Below are 20,009 nucleotides of genomic sequence, written 5' to 3'. Positions count from 1 at the left end.
TGGACGTGGTGCACAGTTTCCTGTTGGATATCGGGTCGTTAAAACTAACTGGCACAAAAGCCCACCGATACGACTTAAGCGCCTACTCCGGCAAACTCATTCTAAACTATATATCGTTCACTTTCGTGCGCATTGTATAATTCGACGTCAGCGAATTGCCGAAAAGGACCGGCCGGCGAGATCCGATTTTAATCGTTCGATAGTGGTAGAACGCGTCCCGACGAATCTATTCTTAGCGTTATCAATTCAGAGACTAACCCTCGCATAAAAGTATAGGTGCGTTTTTATTGCTTACCTGGATAAAGATAAATACGACTAGACTAAAACCTACCTCTATTGACAAAATCGATCGCCAACGTTGACTTTGCTTACTATTTTCGAACCAACGACAAACAATGCAAAAGTAAAAAATAAATCCATTTGGAAATAATACTGCTCGTGTTGATATTTTAAATAATGATATATTCGTTGACACTATCGTGCGGATATTTTGAAATTAAAAACTACTCATTGAAACAAAACTAATAGAATATTCTGAGTTTTTAAAAATGAAATGGGCGCAATGACGCTTAAATTCAAATTGAGAAGACAAAACAAAACGAAAAAATCCCGTGCAATAACAATTACCACAAAACATGAAATCGGATTAAATGTGCTGTGGCTCATTGTCATCTAGAAACAGCAAAGTATCTCTAAAACAACTCAAATGAAACAGTTTAATAATATACATCTAGTTAAATTTCTTTAAATAACACTGGAAATGGTGTCATCGTGATGTGCGTATAATTTTTTCGTTAAAAATTCAATATCAAATACTACTATACATTTGAAATAATTTTAGGATATTAATATTATATCATACATAACTATTGCCGCAGTAGTGTTGTAAATTATAATAATATATTATAATCGGTAATAAACTAATAACACAATAATATCGTAACCTAATAGCCAACGGGTTTTGTACGAGCCAAATAATCGCACAACAATTTTACTGGATCGATTTTCGTACGCGGTCTCAAAACGCGAGACTACGATTCCGGAATATATCAATTATACCAACAAACCCTTCTGCTCATTCCCGCCACCGACATCCCGAGTGATCTCAAATATATAGCTGCGGAAAACTACTGCCACTCCGTCAACGCCGCCACGGAAATTATATTATTATATTATGCACGACCGTTTGACACGACCGTGACATATCAATTACGATGATGGTGGCTGTTTGTCTTGTGCGCGATAGACTTCAAAATCAAAACAAAAACAATATCAACCAACCAGTCGGCAACTAATATTATGATATTATTATAATCACGTTGTTCCGAAACTCCGTGTTCTTTTATAATATACTTATATATATATTATGTTATTTTTATTTTTATCAAAATATATCTTGGACGTGTCGGCCTGCGTCGATATTTTAGGCGATCCGGATATTAACTGGAGCGTTATTATTGAAGTGCGTGAAAAAACACCCCGTCGAGCTTCGATGATGTGTATATAATATAATACATATATTTATATTATACTGTGTGTGTGTGTGTGTGTGTGTGTGTGTGTGTGTGTGTGTGTGTGTGTGTGTGTGTGTGTGTGTGTGTGTGTGTGTGTGTGTGTGTGTGTGTGTGTGTAGTTTGACGTGTGCTATTAACGTGAAAATAATATCATGAATACTTAATATAATATATATTATGTATGGTATATAAAAAAAAAAAAATCATAAAATAGTAAAAGTTTTTATCCGACGCGACCTCTACTTAGCATAAAGTATATTTTTTAAATTTATATTCGTGCTATTGTGTAACATTTTTTTCTTCTTTCGCAAAACTAATAAAATGGACGTATGTAAATTTGAATTCGAAAAACCTAGGTAGTAAAAATAATATAGTGAATTGCGTCTATAAATACGGTCGATTGAGCAAAAATATATATCTTACATGATATGATTTTTTGGTGTTTTCATTGAACATAAATACAACCTATGCCGGGCTATGCAGAAATATTTTTATACAACTATCGTTTCAAATGATTAACTAGGGAGATACCTTCGCAATGCGTATAAGTAAGTTGAAATTTTTATTTTATTCAAATCGTATTATGAGTAAAATCTTTGATGGGATAAAAACCCATATGGAAATTTTAATTTACTATCTATGTCTCCATGTTTTTTGCGCATAGATTTTTTTTTTTTTTTTAATTGAATATCAATCAACTTTGTTTGGGCGCAGGAATCTAATACCTACATAGTTTGCAGTTTCACATGCTTAAAACAGACAATTTACCTTCATTGCGTCAACGTTTGACCGATTCACTTAAAATTCGAATTATAAAAGGAAATTTAAATACGCGAAAACGTAATACGTTTCCAATTTCTATGTAAATGTAATGTGCCCACTACGCAATAGTCAGTAAGTATTGTATTATTTTATTAATACCTTAAGTTTCCCTAAATCCAAACTAACGAAGTACAACAAATGCGTATTATATTGAAAGGGCAGATAGGTATGATACAGTTAAAATTTAGATCACGGAACTCAATTTCCGACAAAAATTTTAAACTTCCGCTAACCCATTTTATCAATATGATAGGCTAGTATAGTATATAGTAGTATTTTTGTCTGGTACCTATATATAATAATTATATGTAATAGGTAGGTAATGATAATAACAAAACTCATGAAAAAAAAAGAAAACGAAAAGAAAGAAAAATCGGAACTATCAATCATTCACGGTGTGGCCTTGTGCTTTGCAAAGAAAAATTAATGATAAAAAAAACAATGACGGTGAATGGTGTGGATACACATTGGTTTTTTTCTTCTATTCGTATGACATTTCCTCCCCTTTTTGTATGCCACATTCAACGCACTCACCATATTACTCTCTGTCGGCGATTTCACCGTTCCACTTGTCGGCCGTTACGGTCTAGTCCCAATCTCAACCGATATTTTAATTTAGAAGAATGCCCAACACGATTCAAATATAACACCATTTGAACCGGTCGGATAAGACTACCGATAGTATATACATTTGTATATAAATTCGTATTTTAACCACATCGATACCGTCAAGAGTACAAAAATGTTTTCCTTTAATTCAAACATTCTTTTGACATATGCAGTTCCTACACCTAACATAATATTATATTGATTTACATCTAGAATACACGAATCACAGTAAAAGTAAAACGTACAAAATATTATAAGAAATATTTTACTCGGAAAATAATTAAAAGGTCAATGAATGCCATTTATGACTTATTGTGTAAAATTAGTAGCGACAACGAATTCGATAGTGCCATAGATGGAGTAGAGATCCCGTGTTGTTATTTACGATGAAAACAACTGTTAGTACACGCATATTTTATAAGATTAACATTTGTTTATTTGTTTAACAATTTTAAAAATTCAAAAGCAAGCATCAAAAAAAAAAAAAAAAACCGGTTGACGCATTAAAATAATAATACAAGATCGTACTTACATTATAAAAATAGTTTTGTAGTTGTCCGTGGGAATTCTCACGATGATATTTATCCAAGACGATTGAGTGTATACAGACATCTTACTTATACAAATCTATACAACTATATGGAAAAAATTAAAAAAAAAATCATTAGTGAACCATCGTATACGAATCATGGTGGTTTAGATAAAGTTAAGGTATATTCTCTCAATAAAACAATATAATATTCTAGTCGAATTTATTGGATGTTTTAAACGGTATATTATACTATAAATATCATTCATACACCTTTAGAGAAATATGACATGTTTCTACTATACTATATAATAATAAATTATCTCCACAAATTTTTTAATTATTATTTTTTTTTTTTCAGGTAAATGGTTTTTCTCAAATTCACTAGAAGTAAGAACATTCCACCGAGTGAGTGAATAAAACAAATTTAAATTTTACAAATTAAATTTTCTTTTTATTATTGCTATGTATATTTTTCTGATTATGAGTTTAAAACCTAGGTAGGTACTTACGTAATTGCTCTTAAAATATTATACTAAATTAATAAATTAAACTGAACAATACTTACGATTTACAATATTCGTTATTTAATGATTTGTTGTGTAATAATTAACTTGAAAGAGAATTGATTAACCATTTTTGAGACGAAAACTTAAAAAAAAAACTTCTAAGACAATAACGTGATATTTAATATTTATTATAAAATATTATGTCAAATAAACCAATATTTATTAATTTATACCTACATACAATATAATGTCAAAATAGTGTATGATTTTCAAAAATATAACCCAAATAATAACATTTTTACGTTTTTAATTATATAATGGGTATCATATTTTTTTACACCCTTATCAATGATTTCTACCATGTATAAAAATTAAAAATAAATATTCATAAGCGTAAACAAGAATTAAGTATTTAATACTTAATTGTGTTGCTTATTTTTAACACCTGTACATACATTAATTAAAATATTATAAATTGATTTGAATATTGCAGAATTGTGGAATATAATTTATAATATGTAGGTATTATATACGTATAATATAAATTGTATGGAATTAGCGATACAAAATTTAATTTGGGGTTTTGGGCTTTCATTTAAATCATTTGCATGAGCTTAATACATCGCTAAATAAATAATAATTTTAAATACCTAAAATTATGATTGTTTTTTTTTTCAATATAATAATCAATTTATTTTTAAATATTTTATTTTAAAATAATGGATGATTTCATATTATAATAAAACTTTTTTAATTGATTTTTATGCAAGAAATAATTTTCAACGTGGAAACATTTTAATGCAATATAGGAATCATAGTCAAAAAATAACTTTTTTTTTATTTTAAATATAATGTTTCAAAAGTTTTTTTTACAAAGTTGTGATCACAACTTAAATTAATTAATAATGTTTTCATTTACTCGAGTTTCTAACATAATAAAAATGTATGTTTTAAAATATAAGTTTTTGACAACGTTATGTAACACAAAAGTTTCACTGCTAAATGCTATCGTCGCATTTCATAGAAACTATCATATTATATTAGTACGATCACTAACGTTAAACACGTGCCATTAAGAGACGTTCTCAAGGATTATAAAATCCCTTAATCACGATACAAAGTTTTATAAACAAGTGTTCGAGGTTGGTATTTTATTCTGTTGTTTGTAAAAGTGGTTCATTCTAACTATATCGTGGAGACAAAACTTGTATTTTTAGTTGACATACTGTTCTATTTCATCCACTTCCGTAGATACGTCAAATCCACAAACTCCCAAAAGACTTATCTTTTGAACTATTTTAGATTTCTTATTTATAGTATTTTTACCAGTTTAGTTTTGTGACTTTTCTAAGTGTAACATTTTTAAACGATGAAGAAAAAGGCAAGAAAAATTAGCTAAACAGAAAATTAAAACAAAAATGGAATCTTCACAAGTAAACTTTTATTTATCACCCGCGTGAAATATTCGCCCAGACACCCATCTTAACGCACTCGGCGACACATAAATTTTGATGAAAATGTTCACATCCATTTTTATTTTTTATGTTTCTATTTAATTATTTACAACAAAAATAAAAATAACCGATTTTATAGTTTGTATTCGTTTCCGTACGATTTTATTCAAACGAGTATTGTTAAAGGATACACTTTTATTCTTTATTCCTTCTTTTCCGTAATTGAAAAGCGGTGTGTAATAGATACATTGTATTCAATTTTTTTTTTAATTTTAAAAAAATACTACAGCTGTGTTAGGTTGAAAATAAGTATTTTTTGATATGAATAACTATAAGTATAAGTACTCATCCAGGTTGAATTTCCCATAAATATTTCGATATTCATTAGGATATATACGAGCATGTTGTGAAAAATAATAAAGTAAGGTATTTTGTTTTCTTAATTGGACACATGTATAACAATAAAAAAAAAATAATAAAAATATTTTATTCCATATTTATTGTATATTTCAAGAACATGTAGTAAACTTATTTTTTAGTGGAACCATACGTTTAGGTGTTAAGTATTGGAGAGGATAAGAGTATTGTATTATTATAAAAATATAAATTTGACATAGATGAGTTAAGCATAAAATTTATATTTTTATAATTTATAACGACTTATTTGGATGTTTAATAAAACTTAAATATATAAATTTATTTTCTTGTTAGCAGTTATAATACCGTTAGATATTATACCTGATGTTACTGTAAGTAGCTTGCACTATTAAGCCATACATATAAATTTGATTTTCAAACAACTTTTCGACGTTCACCCAAAAAGCTTTACAACCAATATTAAATAATAGGTATTATACACATCTGTTATCGAATACATATCTGTACCTCTGAACAATTATTATTTATTTCCTAACACAATGTGTGTGAACACTTGCCCACATTTTTTCCATTGAAACGGTTTAATTAATTTTTTTAAGATTTAAATTTATTATTTTATCTATCACCGTTCATCAATATTCATAATAATCACAGTTTATACTATTTTATTTTTAAAACTGTATATATAACTGTATGTATCTTATAATTATTTACTTAAAACTTGTGAAATTCTTATTGATATTATTGATATTTAGTAAATGTTTGGGATGACTGTCGACCTGTACAATATACAATTCGCCATAGATATTCAAATGTTATATAACAAAAGAAACAACAGCAAACTAACTGATACTATAATAGTTTGGTTTGTATATTATAATAGATAGATATGAATTATATTATGAATTTAATGATTATTGGTACTTAATACTCATATTGTTAAAAATAATTATTCTATTATATAAAATCCATCGTTCTCTGATTAGCACGTGTCAGCATTTTAAAGGTATTAAAAGATTAATTTATTTTACTGTCAGAATAATACTATTGATGAAAATTATTGTAATTATACATTTAAATAATTTTGTAACGATGCTGAACATAAATATTATTGATAAAATAACAAAAGCGTGTTTAATGTATTAGTGCATCAATGTTCTTGTAGATATTCGTATCAACTACATCGATGATATTTTTTTTCCTTTTAATCCAAAATATATTTCTGCACATGATACAAAAACTATACACTCTTACAAAATATGTGAGTTAATTAACACTGCATTATTATGTATACTTGCAAGACATGTACATAATATTTTTCTTTTTTAATCTCCAACACACGAGTGGAGATGGTATTAGCTTTACGTTATTTTTTTTTATTAGTATTAACTTTATTAAATATACTAAAGATCTTTTAATTCTTTGTTAACATAGTAGTATAGTATATAATCATGATAATTATAAAGTGCATAATATTTGAGCACTGAAAATATGGCTAAAAATGTTTGGTACATGAATACAACTTACTTGAATTTATTATTATCCAGTCCGCTCAGCTGTATAAATAACCATGGATCATCTGTTTCCAAAATTATCAAAGTGTTGGTTTTTCTCTTTTTTATTAACTACTCTTTTAATCTTGCTTTCACTGTTTAATAAAACGCCTTAAACAAAAAACTAATTTAGATGTGTTAACAAGATTAAAAAAAAAAAAAATGTATTTAAGACTGACTCGTTGTCTCAGCGCTGCATACTGATGTCGATTATCTAGGCAAAAAACTTCATGAATGCGTTAGGTCCCTCGGACTGTCCATCCAGCACTTTTAAGTGATGGTTGTGCATTTGTATCTACTGGTAACTATTGGTTTCTTCACTGTTAATGTACTGCACATATAAGTATATTATAATTATACGAATGCTGCATTCGGATACGTCCGACGTCGTTTTTATTGTGCAAAACAAAGATAAACCGTTGACATACATTACAGAAGTTCCTTCGTATATTTATATAATACAATTGAAACACGAGTCACATCTATAAATTATATAAACTCATAATTCACAAATTCGTGAACATCATAAAATATTTTAAAAGTATAATAAAAACCATTTGTTGTTATACGACGTATTATTTTGTATTTGTTACTTAATATTTATTTATTTATTTAATAACATTAAATCACCATACAGCTTTTATATAAACTAACAATAATTAATAAAATTTAAGTTGAGTTAAATTATAATTAATTATAATTATATAAATTATTATAATTATTTATTTATTTAAATTATTAGACGCAGAAAAAAATTAATTCTATAAAAAAAAATGAGATGTTCAAATCTCAGCGTATTCTATCGGGTTGAATTGATTGATGTTTTTTAATAATAAGTTATGATTACTAATGAAACATTGAAATCCAAATTGGATACTTGATCTGATTTAAAATATTTATATGAGTATTTTGACGTTTAAGTATCAAATACTGAAACTACTTTATATTACTGTTGATAAAATTATAACCATTTAAAGCTAATACGAGTGGAGTTAATATAGAAAGGAAAGAGATACATAAAATACATTTTCTAACGTTATGTAAAATTAAATATTTTAAATAATTGTATAATATGTTTACGTAATAATATATAACTGCATAGTCCTTACCTAATTTGATGGGACCGATGTCGTATACAAACGAACTATGATTGCGGTTTATCTTCTCCGTATAACCTATTACGCCCTAACTTTTAAACATATTGCTTTCCGTCTCTCTCTGTCAATTGGCCAAAACGAGGCAATTATAGCTATACCAGTCCAACTTATCTTCTACATCGCTTTTCACTTGATCCTCCCGTCGTAACCACAGCAGTTGTCCCAGAGGGGTTTCTTCGTCTTACGGCGCACTAAGCCACCATTTGTACACCATTTTAGATCCTAATTTTCTAAACACACGGTCATAGCCAAAATGGAATTCTGTTTTCGGAATTTCGGCTATAGGTATACATCGTTTATGTTTGGCATCTGAAACAACTTACTGAGCTCGTCATTTTCTTTTATTTATTATTGTTATAGTTTATTTTTTTTCATTCGTGCGAGTAGTCCTCTCAATTAACACACACACAATTCTAGAATGTTACTGTGTGCAGGTCATCGCCACAATAGGTGGTATATGTCGTATAGAACTCTGGCCATACCGGGTGGTTTCGAAATACAGTTAACTAAAATCATAAGTTATAAAATTATAATATAGTATGTACAGCAGAGTTTAACACACCTTCGTTCGTTCGCGCGGATGACACCGAAAATCACTTAGCGCCAAATAGTGTACGTCATGTTTGATGGTCTGTCTGCACAGTTTATAGTCATATTGTGTGTGTGGGCGGGCAACATATAATACTACCACTCGCGGTCTTTTGATACGATATACTTACATTGCAGCTGTATAATATTTAAAAAATAATAATATATATATATGTATTCCGTATGGAAATCCGATGGACAGCTGATATAAACTTGTACACGTCCGTGACTACTATATCTCAGTTGTACGTATTTTTGAGAAAAATGTTTATACACCGGCTAAATAGATGAAGAACGACAGAGTGTGGAGGGGGAAAAAGGAGAGGTCAGACGTCTGATTCGGCCCCGTTCCACCGCCGTCCGTAGCGGAGTATACCGTCACCCTATAGCCCCGTCCGGCTGCAGCCTTGGCGTGATCGAATTAATTTTTTCTTTACATTTCATTCGATCCGTTACCATGTCATAATATTGTACACGTGCACGTCATCGTCTTCGTTCGTCTCAAAACGATTTCATTTTATTATTATTACCTAAGGACAAGTAAAGAATATATTTATTTTCATTATGGCGTAAATATAAATGTGTGGCTATACTGAAGACGGCAATTACATTCTTGAAGAGTATTGCAAGCGCGAACACAAGACAAAAGTGCTTACGAATGTATTAAGTCTGATTCGAACAAATAAAAGTTTGTCGGCAAACTTTTCGACATGTTAAAAATATATTTCCCAGGACTTTTTATGGAGTTCATTTATTCTATTTTATCTGTTTTTTCGTTACATGTAATATGTATAGTTTAAATGTTTTTTACGTAAATACATAAATAATAACAACAAAATCATTTAAATTATAGAAGTATGCTTCATAAAATAATATTTTAGGTATTTTTATAATATTACTATATAAAATAACACTTATATTCAGTGATGACATGAATATTATTTTTATTTCACTAGGTATTAGAACACTAGTAGAGATTAACCACCATCACTTTATATTATACAAATTTCAAACTCGCATACTTTAATATATCATATTTTATAACAGAGTGGTACTAAATTTTTATTATAATTTATTTTTAATCAATAATAAGTAAAGTTCTGTTATAAATCTAAATTATAGCAACTCATAATTTTTTGTCACTTATTTCGCTTGCTGATCGCATACTCGCAGTATTGAAATAAATTATTATTTTTACACCAAATTGGTTAAATTCGTAAAAATATTTCAAATGGCACAATTGAACATAATTGATATTTTGTTCTCATAAATTTGTTCACTGGTATTTTTTTAAATATTTTTCACGATAAGACACGTTAAAGTACAATCTCTGTTCAATTTTCAATTTATAAATGTATTGCATGAAACGTTTTGATTGCACCAAAATATATTTTCTAAAAGAAAAAATATACGCCATTGAAAAACCAACACATATTTTCTCGTATCACTCAAAACCTAAAGAATAAAACTACATACAGTTTCATCACAGTAAAACATTCATACTACTTTTAATATGATTCATAATATACTTAACCATTATTGAATTCTCATACTCTACTTCTATATTTTTTTTTCATTTAAATAGTACATTTATACCTCTATAAAATAATTACACAATGTTTTTCATTTATATTTAAATCTTCTACGCACGTATAATTATCAATGTGTATGGTAAATGTAATTTGTATAAATTAAAGTAAATGCTGCAATATGAATACATACAAAATATTAAAAAAAGTTTATAATTTTCAATATCTTATTTAAAAACGTACTAATAAAAACATATTATACGTATTACTAGACACCTGTATCTAAAGCAAAACGATCGAGTGAGAAACTATTATATACACGATATAAAATGCACACCCACAGTACACACACATACACAAATAAGTACATTTTGTTTAAACCAATACAAATAAGGGTAACTGAAAATTGTAAATGATAGCTGTATGTGGTGACAAATGGTCAAGTTTGTCTTTTTTTTCTTGCGTACGTGCTTTTTACCTTTCACGTATTGGTTATTTGTTATGCTACGGAATTTTCTTTTTACACATTGAGAAGAAATTCATTTTCTTTTCAGTATTTTTTTACGTTTGAATCAGCGGTTTACACGTAAAACATAAATTATATGCATAGCCTTTAAGTAGATTAAAAAGCAACATTGATCATGAAATACTATAATAAGGTCTCAAAAATGTTATGAAACATAAATTCCATAAACTAATATTAAAAATAACGTTTTGGAATTTAATTTTAATTCTAAAAAACCGTATCTTGTACAGTAATCAAATAGAGTGGAAAATTGTTCAAAACAATTTCATATATGAATAATAATAAACATGAGTTATTTTATAATTATTTTTATATGCTGTAGGAAGGTAGGTAGTAGGTAGGTACCTAATATTAAATTCAACGTATAAATAAAACTTAGTTTTTATTGTCACCTTCCTTCGTTTGTAATGTAACAAAAATTATTATAATAACAAATTGCTAAAACACAATTTTCCGTTTTGAATGACTAATTTATTTATTTCTAAATAATATACCAGCCATCAATCTACTTTTATCCCAAATTATTAATACATCATCAATTGTTGACACGTTTTCTATGTATATTTATTTTAACTGTATCATTACACGTCACTCAAAAGATCCATCTAAACATTTAATAATATATCGTCATGGGTTTTTCACATCATCTAGATTCCAATATTATACATACACGTCAACATTATCTCTCCGTGGGTAACCCATGATTTTGTTTTATTTGCACAGATTTTAATTAAACTCGATTGAACGGTATGCAACACTAGTCCAATATATTATTATGTAATAATATACCTACTACAACAATGTATTGGTTTATTTGTATTATGTACTTTGGAGCATCATCATTATCAACAACGCAGCTCAGTCATTAATCGTGCAATATAAATTTTACTACCTATACGTTTTAATTTTCATTTGTATAATTGTATCTCACCGTAAAAATATTAAAAAAAGCATTCAATTAAATTAATACTTATATTTCTATACAAATCAATTTTATACATTTTATTTATTATCAGATAGAACATATGTTCCAAGTATAAATTCAGGATTACATAAAATTAAATAAAACTAAAATTAAATTAAACAAAAATCAATTGAATTAAAATTAATTTCAACTTAATCACTTACGCAACGAACCAACTTGAATTATCTCTTAAAATTATCTATTTTAAGTTAAATTAATTAAATAATCTGCAACCTAAATGAAATACAAAATATGTTCATAAAATAAAAAGGGTCAACGCTATATCACAATAATTAAAATTGTACGTTAAAACCATGAGGTTTTAAATGACCCAAAATGTTATTATACTCTACAAACTAATTCCCAGTACTTACCTATCCGATAAACAAAAAAAAATGTCACCGTTTTAAACTAAAAGTATGTTTTATTTTAGAAAACAAACACGTTACACAATTAAAATCTTTATTTAAACCATTATATTGTATTATATTATTATGTTTTACATAATATTATGGTCGGTCGTTTCTTATTAACTTATTTTTTCACCAAATAAAATTTATTTTTACCAATTTGACAAAACTACCGTAACGTAGTTGTTGTCGTCGTCCTCGTCCTATACATCACATACTCATACACATCCATCGCCATAATCGTACTTATTCCATTTGAAATGGCTCCCATGTTACACATAAAACGCGCGCGTCCATTAGTCTTTTGTTTTAGTGTGAACACGAATGTCGGTAGTGGTGGAGTGGGACTTTCGAATATATATAGAAAATGCAGTGTGTGTGGCTGTGTGTGTGTGTGTGTGTGTGTGTGTGTGTGTGTGTGTGTGTGTGTGTGTGTGTGTGTGTGTACCGCGAGTTTCAGCAGGATATTCAGTAAAAATCCGTTTGAATTAACTTCGAAACAGCATTTTTGTACGGGACTAAGAGAGAACAACGGGCGTTCGAACATACCGGTTTTCGGTAATCACCAGTGATTTATAACTTAGTCTGGCGTCGTATACTAGAAAAAAAAACAATAATAATAAGAGGCGTGACGCCAGTCGGTCATGACGACGAAAACAAAAGGCTCCTACGAAACCAGACCTTGGATATGCGCAAAAGTCCGATGCGACATCGGTAACTGCAGATATTAAACATTATGATGGTTTAATCTAGGTAGTAAATTATAATATTATATTATACTGTACACTGCAGCGGGCGTGTTTTTCAGATCATATACATACACGCTCGGGTAGGTACTGAATTTGCCTCCAAGCACTTGTGCGGTACGTTTAATGAACATTTTATATATTATAATAATTAGAAAAAACATTGCATTTTGACCGCGTATTATAATATATTATTTATTATAATGATGTTACTCACGAGCGGTTACCCGAACCGATTACATATTATTCGAACGAAATACTCATAATCTTACAATCTTATTTAAATAAAATCAAAAATTAATACCAATTGCCTCGATTAATAACTATAAGAAATCGATAAAACATATTGTTTTTTTTTTAACGAAAACATTTATCGATTTTATTTATTTTCATGAGGCGAATACATCGATTACATTATGAGATAGGTACTTATGATACGATTCTAAAGAATAATATTTTAAAATAATCTGGAATTTTTTAAGTTTTTATTTAGTAATCTTATTTTAATATAGTTAAATTAAACTATAACAATGCGTACATGTAAGTACAATTTATAAACACGATAAACATCCTGGCATAAAATATAAGTTTTTTTTTAAATAAAAACAATTAAAAACGTAATTAATATTTGGAACTATTAAAAATTAAAATTAATAATTATATACAATAGAAGTAATGAATATTATCTGACATTTACTTAGTTTTGAAAGTTAAATGTTTAATTCACTGTAGGTATTATCGGCAGGTTCCATATACTAATTTTAAAAACTTGTATAATATTATAGATATCTATTCATTTTAAAAATAATAACATTGGTTACTATATTAAAGTTGAGGTAAATATTTAATAGCTAACGACGTAGGTACGATATTCGATTAGTCTAGTCAAAACTGTTTGTCAAATACTACTACAACTATATACTAGCATGGTAGCATAATGTATATTATAAATATTATATACAGATAACTTAGTTTAACAAAAAAACAGTCGTCAGTTATCGTCTTTAAAACTTTAATCTATCAAAACTTAACACAATAAATAAATATTTATTTTCTTGATCATTTCATTATTGCACTCTAAAATAATATAATATGCTTCATATTTTTACCTACCATTAAAATTAAATTCTTATACCTTGTATAGGGTATTTTATAGAAATAATATGTAACATAGTAAAATCAACAAGTATTTACTACCTTACAAATGGAGTTGTAAAACCAAAAAAATAAAAAAAAATACATTATATACTGTTTGTCTGTAAATGTATATCTGAACGCGTCAATTAAACATAATATAAGCCAACTGCCAAAACATTAGCTACTCATGCAAATTTAATATATAAGCGGGTAAAGCAAAATTAAGAGTAAAGAGTAAAATCTGAAAGTCATTCAAATTATGGAAAAGGTAAACATTATATTATATAGTGTTGTTTGTGCTCATGTAGAATTTTTGTTTTATTTTAATTAAAAATGTTTACGATCAAAAGCCAGCTTTTGATTATTTTTCGGTGTCATTTGTAGGTTAAATATATATAGTAGGTTAAATATAATACAATATGTCAAATTATTTACTTTGCACTTATAACAGATTCTGCAATTTAATATTATTAAAAATGTACATACGCATTTATTATGTCAATAAATAAATTATATATTGCTCAATAAATTACAACTATAGAAAAAACAATATCATTTAATAGGTACAGTTCTATTTAAACTTAAATCATCGAATTGTAATTTATATTAAAAAAAAAACTTATACTCGATTTAAATCTAGTTATCAGGGTCATGATAGTATTAGATTTTATGGAAAAATGCATAGACATAGCCTAGCTAACTAATAATATTAACATAATATATTAAACATTTTTATACTATATAATGACCTATTTAAATTATAATGATAGAAATTAATCACCTTTTCTCCTTATAGCAACTGTTTGTTACTTTAAAAAAAAAGTTACAAGATTCAAATGTTGCATCTTTGAAAATGTAATTTGAGAAATTGAATAAAAAGAGTTCTATTGTCGTTATTTTTATACGGCAGAGGAAGATATTAAATTGATATTTAACAAAAAAAAAAAAGTAAATTCCGCGTCGTACGCCGTCGCTGACATCAAACATAATAAATAAATACATCGACATTGACGTTAACGTATACCTACGTTTAGTGCAATAACGTCCTTTTCCGTACCTCAAAATCAGACGTCGGGTTAACCTAATATATAGATATATAGTTTATTATACCTGACGGAAACAAAGTTCTCGGTGTAGAAAAACGGCTGTCAACACGGCGATAAAATGATTGAAATAAAAAAAATCCAATTTCAAAATATATTATTCCCTCTCACTCTCTAACAGCAGCCCTTTTAAAATATTATATATTTTTATGTGAATTACATACATTGGTTTAAAGGACCGGGTAATGTAAATGATTAAATGATTTAATATTAATTTGAAAATCGACATGACGGGTATATACCGGTACGCGTGCGTATTACATAACCCACATTCGACGTCACGTTGTAAATAGATTGCATTTTTGGCACAAACACAAACTCGTTCATCCGTTACGATTTAGGTGGAGTAATTTACCAGAAAAATAAAAGGAGAAAAAAATTTTCTGAGTCGATTTTCTCAACGATTGCGTGTGCCATAACACGGTAGATACCCTTTTACAATTTATTGTGAAAAGCATCGACGAACCAACGATCGTTAGCGTAGTACGTAATACACACATAATATATATATTATATATATATATATATGTATACAGTGTACACGTAATTTTGTATTTGCTTTGTCTCTCAAGTCTCAACAGTGTATATAGTACACACTACAACAGATATAGTCTCTGAGTCATCTTTGAGTGTCGTGTTTTTTTTATTTATTTATTTTTTTTTTTTTTATCAAGCGCCAACAGTGTGGTGGTGTAGAAAACTCGCAGCAAACAACATTCAACTACGTCCCAGAGACGACCAATATTGGCTCACCGCGTATTCTCTCAGTAAAGTCTAAACATAATAGCGGCCTCGGTGTAGTATAGTAGGAATTCTCATGTGGCTGCTACTACTACTATTGGGCTTGAACAGCAAAAGCAGTCTTTGAAGGATGTACAAAACAAAAAAGAATAAATCATTCTAAAGAACGTTTAGATGACTTGTCTAAAAAAATAACGTGAAAAATTGTATATCTCTGAAATACTTTTTTTTATATAACTGTGCGTCATACATTCATAGTTTATACTTATATTAATATATTCAACTTGTAATATGATCTGATAGCCAATAACTGTGAAACTACAATCTCAAAAGTATAAATAATTGTTAAAAAAATTATGCTTTTCATGAATTTGAAATTATTTTACCACCAGAAAAATAAACACAGAAAGAAATATAGTTGATGAAATTGTAATACAAAATGTATAATATACTACACTTTTTGCTCTGAAAATCAAAAAGAAATGAGTTAAAGTTTTTCTTATTATTATAGAGGTCATATACCTATTATATACATACGTGGTGATTCACCTAGCCCCCTCTATTTTCTATCCTTTAATAATGCATATTTATTGTTTAATCCAAATTCTGATTTATTTAATTTAAAATAAACTCATTATTAAAAGAAAAAAAAGATTCACATGCTTAAATAGTTAATCATCATGTATTTATAGACGTTTTATTGATAATATTTTACCAATTATTGTTTACATCATTTTTAAAATTAAAAGAAGAATATTTTAATTTAAGTTCTAAGTTCTAATGTCCAAATTAGTTATGAAAATCTGTAATATTATTATAACTTTCGTCGATACATCATCTGTTTCCCTTAAACTTTCAAAACCTTAACATTAGGTACATGTTATAGCTTAAATGAAACAAAAAATTATTAGTTATAACTTATAAGCTTATTATAAAAGAAATTAATACTTCATGATCAACAGTTCAGAAAAAACGGTTTTTATTATTTTGTTGTAATACTAAAAATAAATATATATTAAAGATAGAAAATAAGAGGACTTAAAACTTTTTGTGATTACTGATTACTTATATTGTCATTTTCTATACACAATAAAATATTCAAATCATTTTGATCTATTCTAAATCATTTAAATCTACTACAAACCCATTTTCAACGATATATTATTTGTCATTATTGACTTAAAATTTATGCAATGCTGATATAATTATAATGAATAATAAGTTTATACAAAATTTTTAATAAAAAATGTCTAGCTTACCATGTTAAAAAAATCAATTTTAACTAAAATTTAATACATTATAAAATATCTTTATAGAAATGAAGGCATCAAATTCATTACACTCAAAACCTACAATTAGTTCTAAGTTAAAAAATCACTGAAATAAATTTAATAATTAATAACAAAATATTTTATGCGGATTAATGCAATATAACATTAACAAGAATTAAGGTAACAAGGATGATTTTATTCACATTTTTTTTCTAAGTGTTCTTAAAAAGTTCATCTTAAATGGTAGAGATAGGTTAAATGAATGTATATTATAATATGATGGGAGTATTTTATAGAATAACAATACCACATTAAAGATAAATGGGCTATTGCTTTTAATGTGGATTAGCTTTTATATTTTTTATAACTATTTAGTTTTCTTTTACGTTATTTTGAACATAAACGAATGTAGGTATATGTTATATTGTTATACAAAAATAAAAAAATAAATCTTAATCCGGGTAGGTAAACCTACTTACTCAATGATTTGTAAAAACAGTATTATCCAATTATCAAAGGAAACTAATAATATTAATTTTAAAAAAAATCTCGGAGATAAGATTTTTCCAAAAATATCATTGAAAATATCATTGAAAATATCTTCTTTATGCAAACATAAATCTTATAAGATATACAAATGGCTTATTAAAATTAATCATTTAATTATTTTTCTGAAAAAAAAAACAGAAGGATAAACATTTGAAATCAATGTTGAATTAGGTGTATACTTTTTTCTCGTAATGTATACCTTTCAAATAAATAATAAACCATTAGCTTTATTCAAGATAGTTGTTTAATGAAAAAAAAAAAAAAACCTAAAAAAATTTATTCCCCAGTTCATTTTAAATAATAATAGAATATTGTTTGAAAATCGGAAGTAAAAAAAAAAATTATACATCAAAGATAGACTGCTCATGTATAATAGGCACCTGAGGATCATCGTGTAGTATAAATAACAATTTTGGGAAAAATTTAGCCGTTGCAAGGACGATTGCACGCTTTTCACAAGTTTTTGCCCAGAAATAGGTATCATTAATTTAATAGTTTATCGGCATTATACTATCATAGCAACAACTATTTTATGGTAAAACGTTTTACAAACTATGGGGACATTTACTTTTAATATAAATATTTTTATTCTTTTAACTGATTATCTAATATTAGATTTATAATAGCATTAGTAGGTATTTACATAAGAAAAAAAGTAATTTAGCGGCACCAAGATTAAAAAAATATATATATAATAATAATTCATTAAATATAATTTATAGGTAATACATAATAATAGAATATGTGTACTTCTGATTAATATTGAAACATTAATTTATTATTAAGTATGACCTACCTACATAATATTATACTTTATTATTATTTGAGTAAGTGTGTGAAAAAAAATTGAAAATAAGAAAATAAGAATTTTTTAAAAAATATACTATTTTGAGATAAAAAAACTGTGAGCTAAAAGTCTAAAAATTGTACTATTGATGCGTGATTGTGTACCCAAGATTCGCTCCTCGCGCGTGATTGGCTTAACTACACAACTATAGTGAATTTTACCGGACGTTAACAATATTAGATCCGCTGCTACGGGTCACTTTACACTACTTGAAAAGCTGCCAAAAATATATCGACGAATATGTTGCCAATACTATACATGTGATATACGTAGTAATAATGATTATATGGCTGACAGTTTCGTCTACAGTGACAATTTTTGAATAAGACCTAAGTCAATTTCAAACTATTTTGAGCATTATTGTTAATTGTCCGTCAAAGCGCTGATGGGAGAAATTGTGGTATCGCCGAAGTTTGGTGGTCAGGGTCCTATTCATTTTTAATGAATAAATAAATAATACATTTCACAGTACAAATACTATAACCTGTCAGACTTTCCTTGCTAGATGTTTAAAACAATTGAACTAAACATACAATGTGCATTGGCAGAACTTTGTTGGTGGAAAATTATTACAGTTGCCTATCTGGACACGAGTTTGAAACGGAGATAATATTAACGGTGAAAGTTTTGTGGTTATGTATAATACACTGTCACGGAATAGGTTTGATAGACAGTAAATAGTAGATTTGCGTGTGTCAATCATATAATGTAAATTGTAATAATTTAATAATTATTATAAATTAATGGTTAGAATAAAATCATAGCTGTAGTGATTAGCATAGTTATACACTTCTATAACCTTGCAGTAATGGCAAAATTGAACGTCTTTATAAATGTAATAATCAAAATTTAGAATACAAATTTTTAAAGGATTTTTTGATCACGAGGAGTAGAAAAATCCACAGTGATTCGGAAATTTCAAATATTTATAAATGGCCATAAAATAGTCTAAATCAGTAATTCTCAACGTGAGCGCTACCGCCTCCTTGTGGGCATTTTTCATTTTGAAGGGGGCGTTTTTCTGATGGGGTGCTAAGGGGGGCACCCATCTATCATTTACGTTTTTATTATTC

General features: G+C 27.6%; 1 protein-coding gene across 1 annotated transcript in view; it reads left to right on the top strand.

The window, feature by feature from the left end:
• The first annotated feature begins 3,834 nt into the window (after positions 1-3,834).
• LOC114122599 (gamma-aminobutyric acid type B receptor subunit 2) overlaps positions 3,835-20,009 on the top strand; it is an 80,278-nt gene continuing 64,103 nt past the window's right edge. Inside the window, exon 1 of the mRNA XM_050204928.1 lies at positions 3,835-3,882. The gene's annotated coding sequence lies outside the window, so the exon portion shown is untranslated. The remainder of the gene's footprint in view (positions 3,883-20,009) is intronic.

Source organism: Aphis gossypii, chromosome 3 (genome assembly GCF_020184175.1).
Source record: "Aphis gossypii isolate Hap1 chromosome 3, ASM2018417v2, whole genome shotgun sequence".
NCBI lineage: Eukaryota > Metazoa > Arthropoda > Insecta > Hemiptera > Aphididae > Aphis > Aphis gossypii.
The sequence above is the reverse complement of the archived record's forward strand: the minus strand, read 5'-3'. Positions and strand labels throughout refer to the sequence as shown.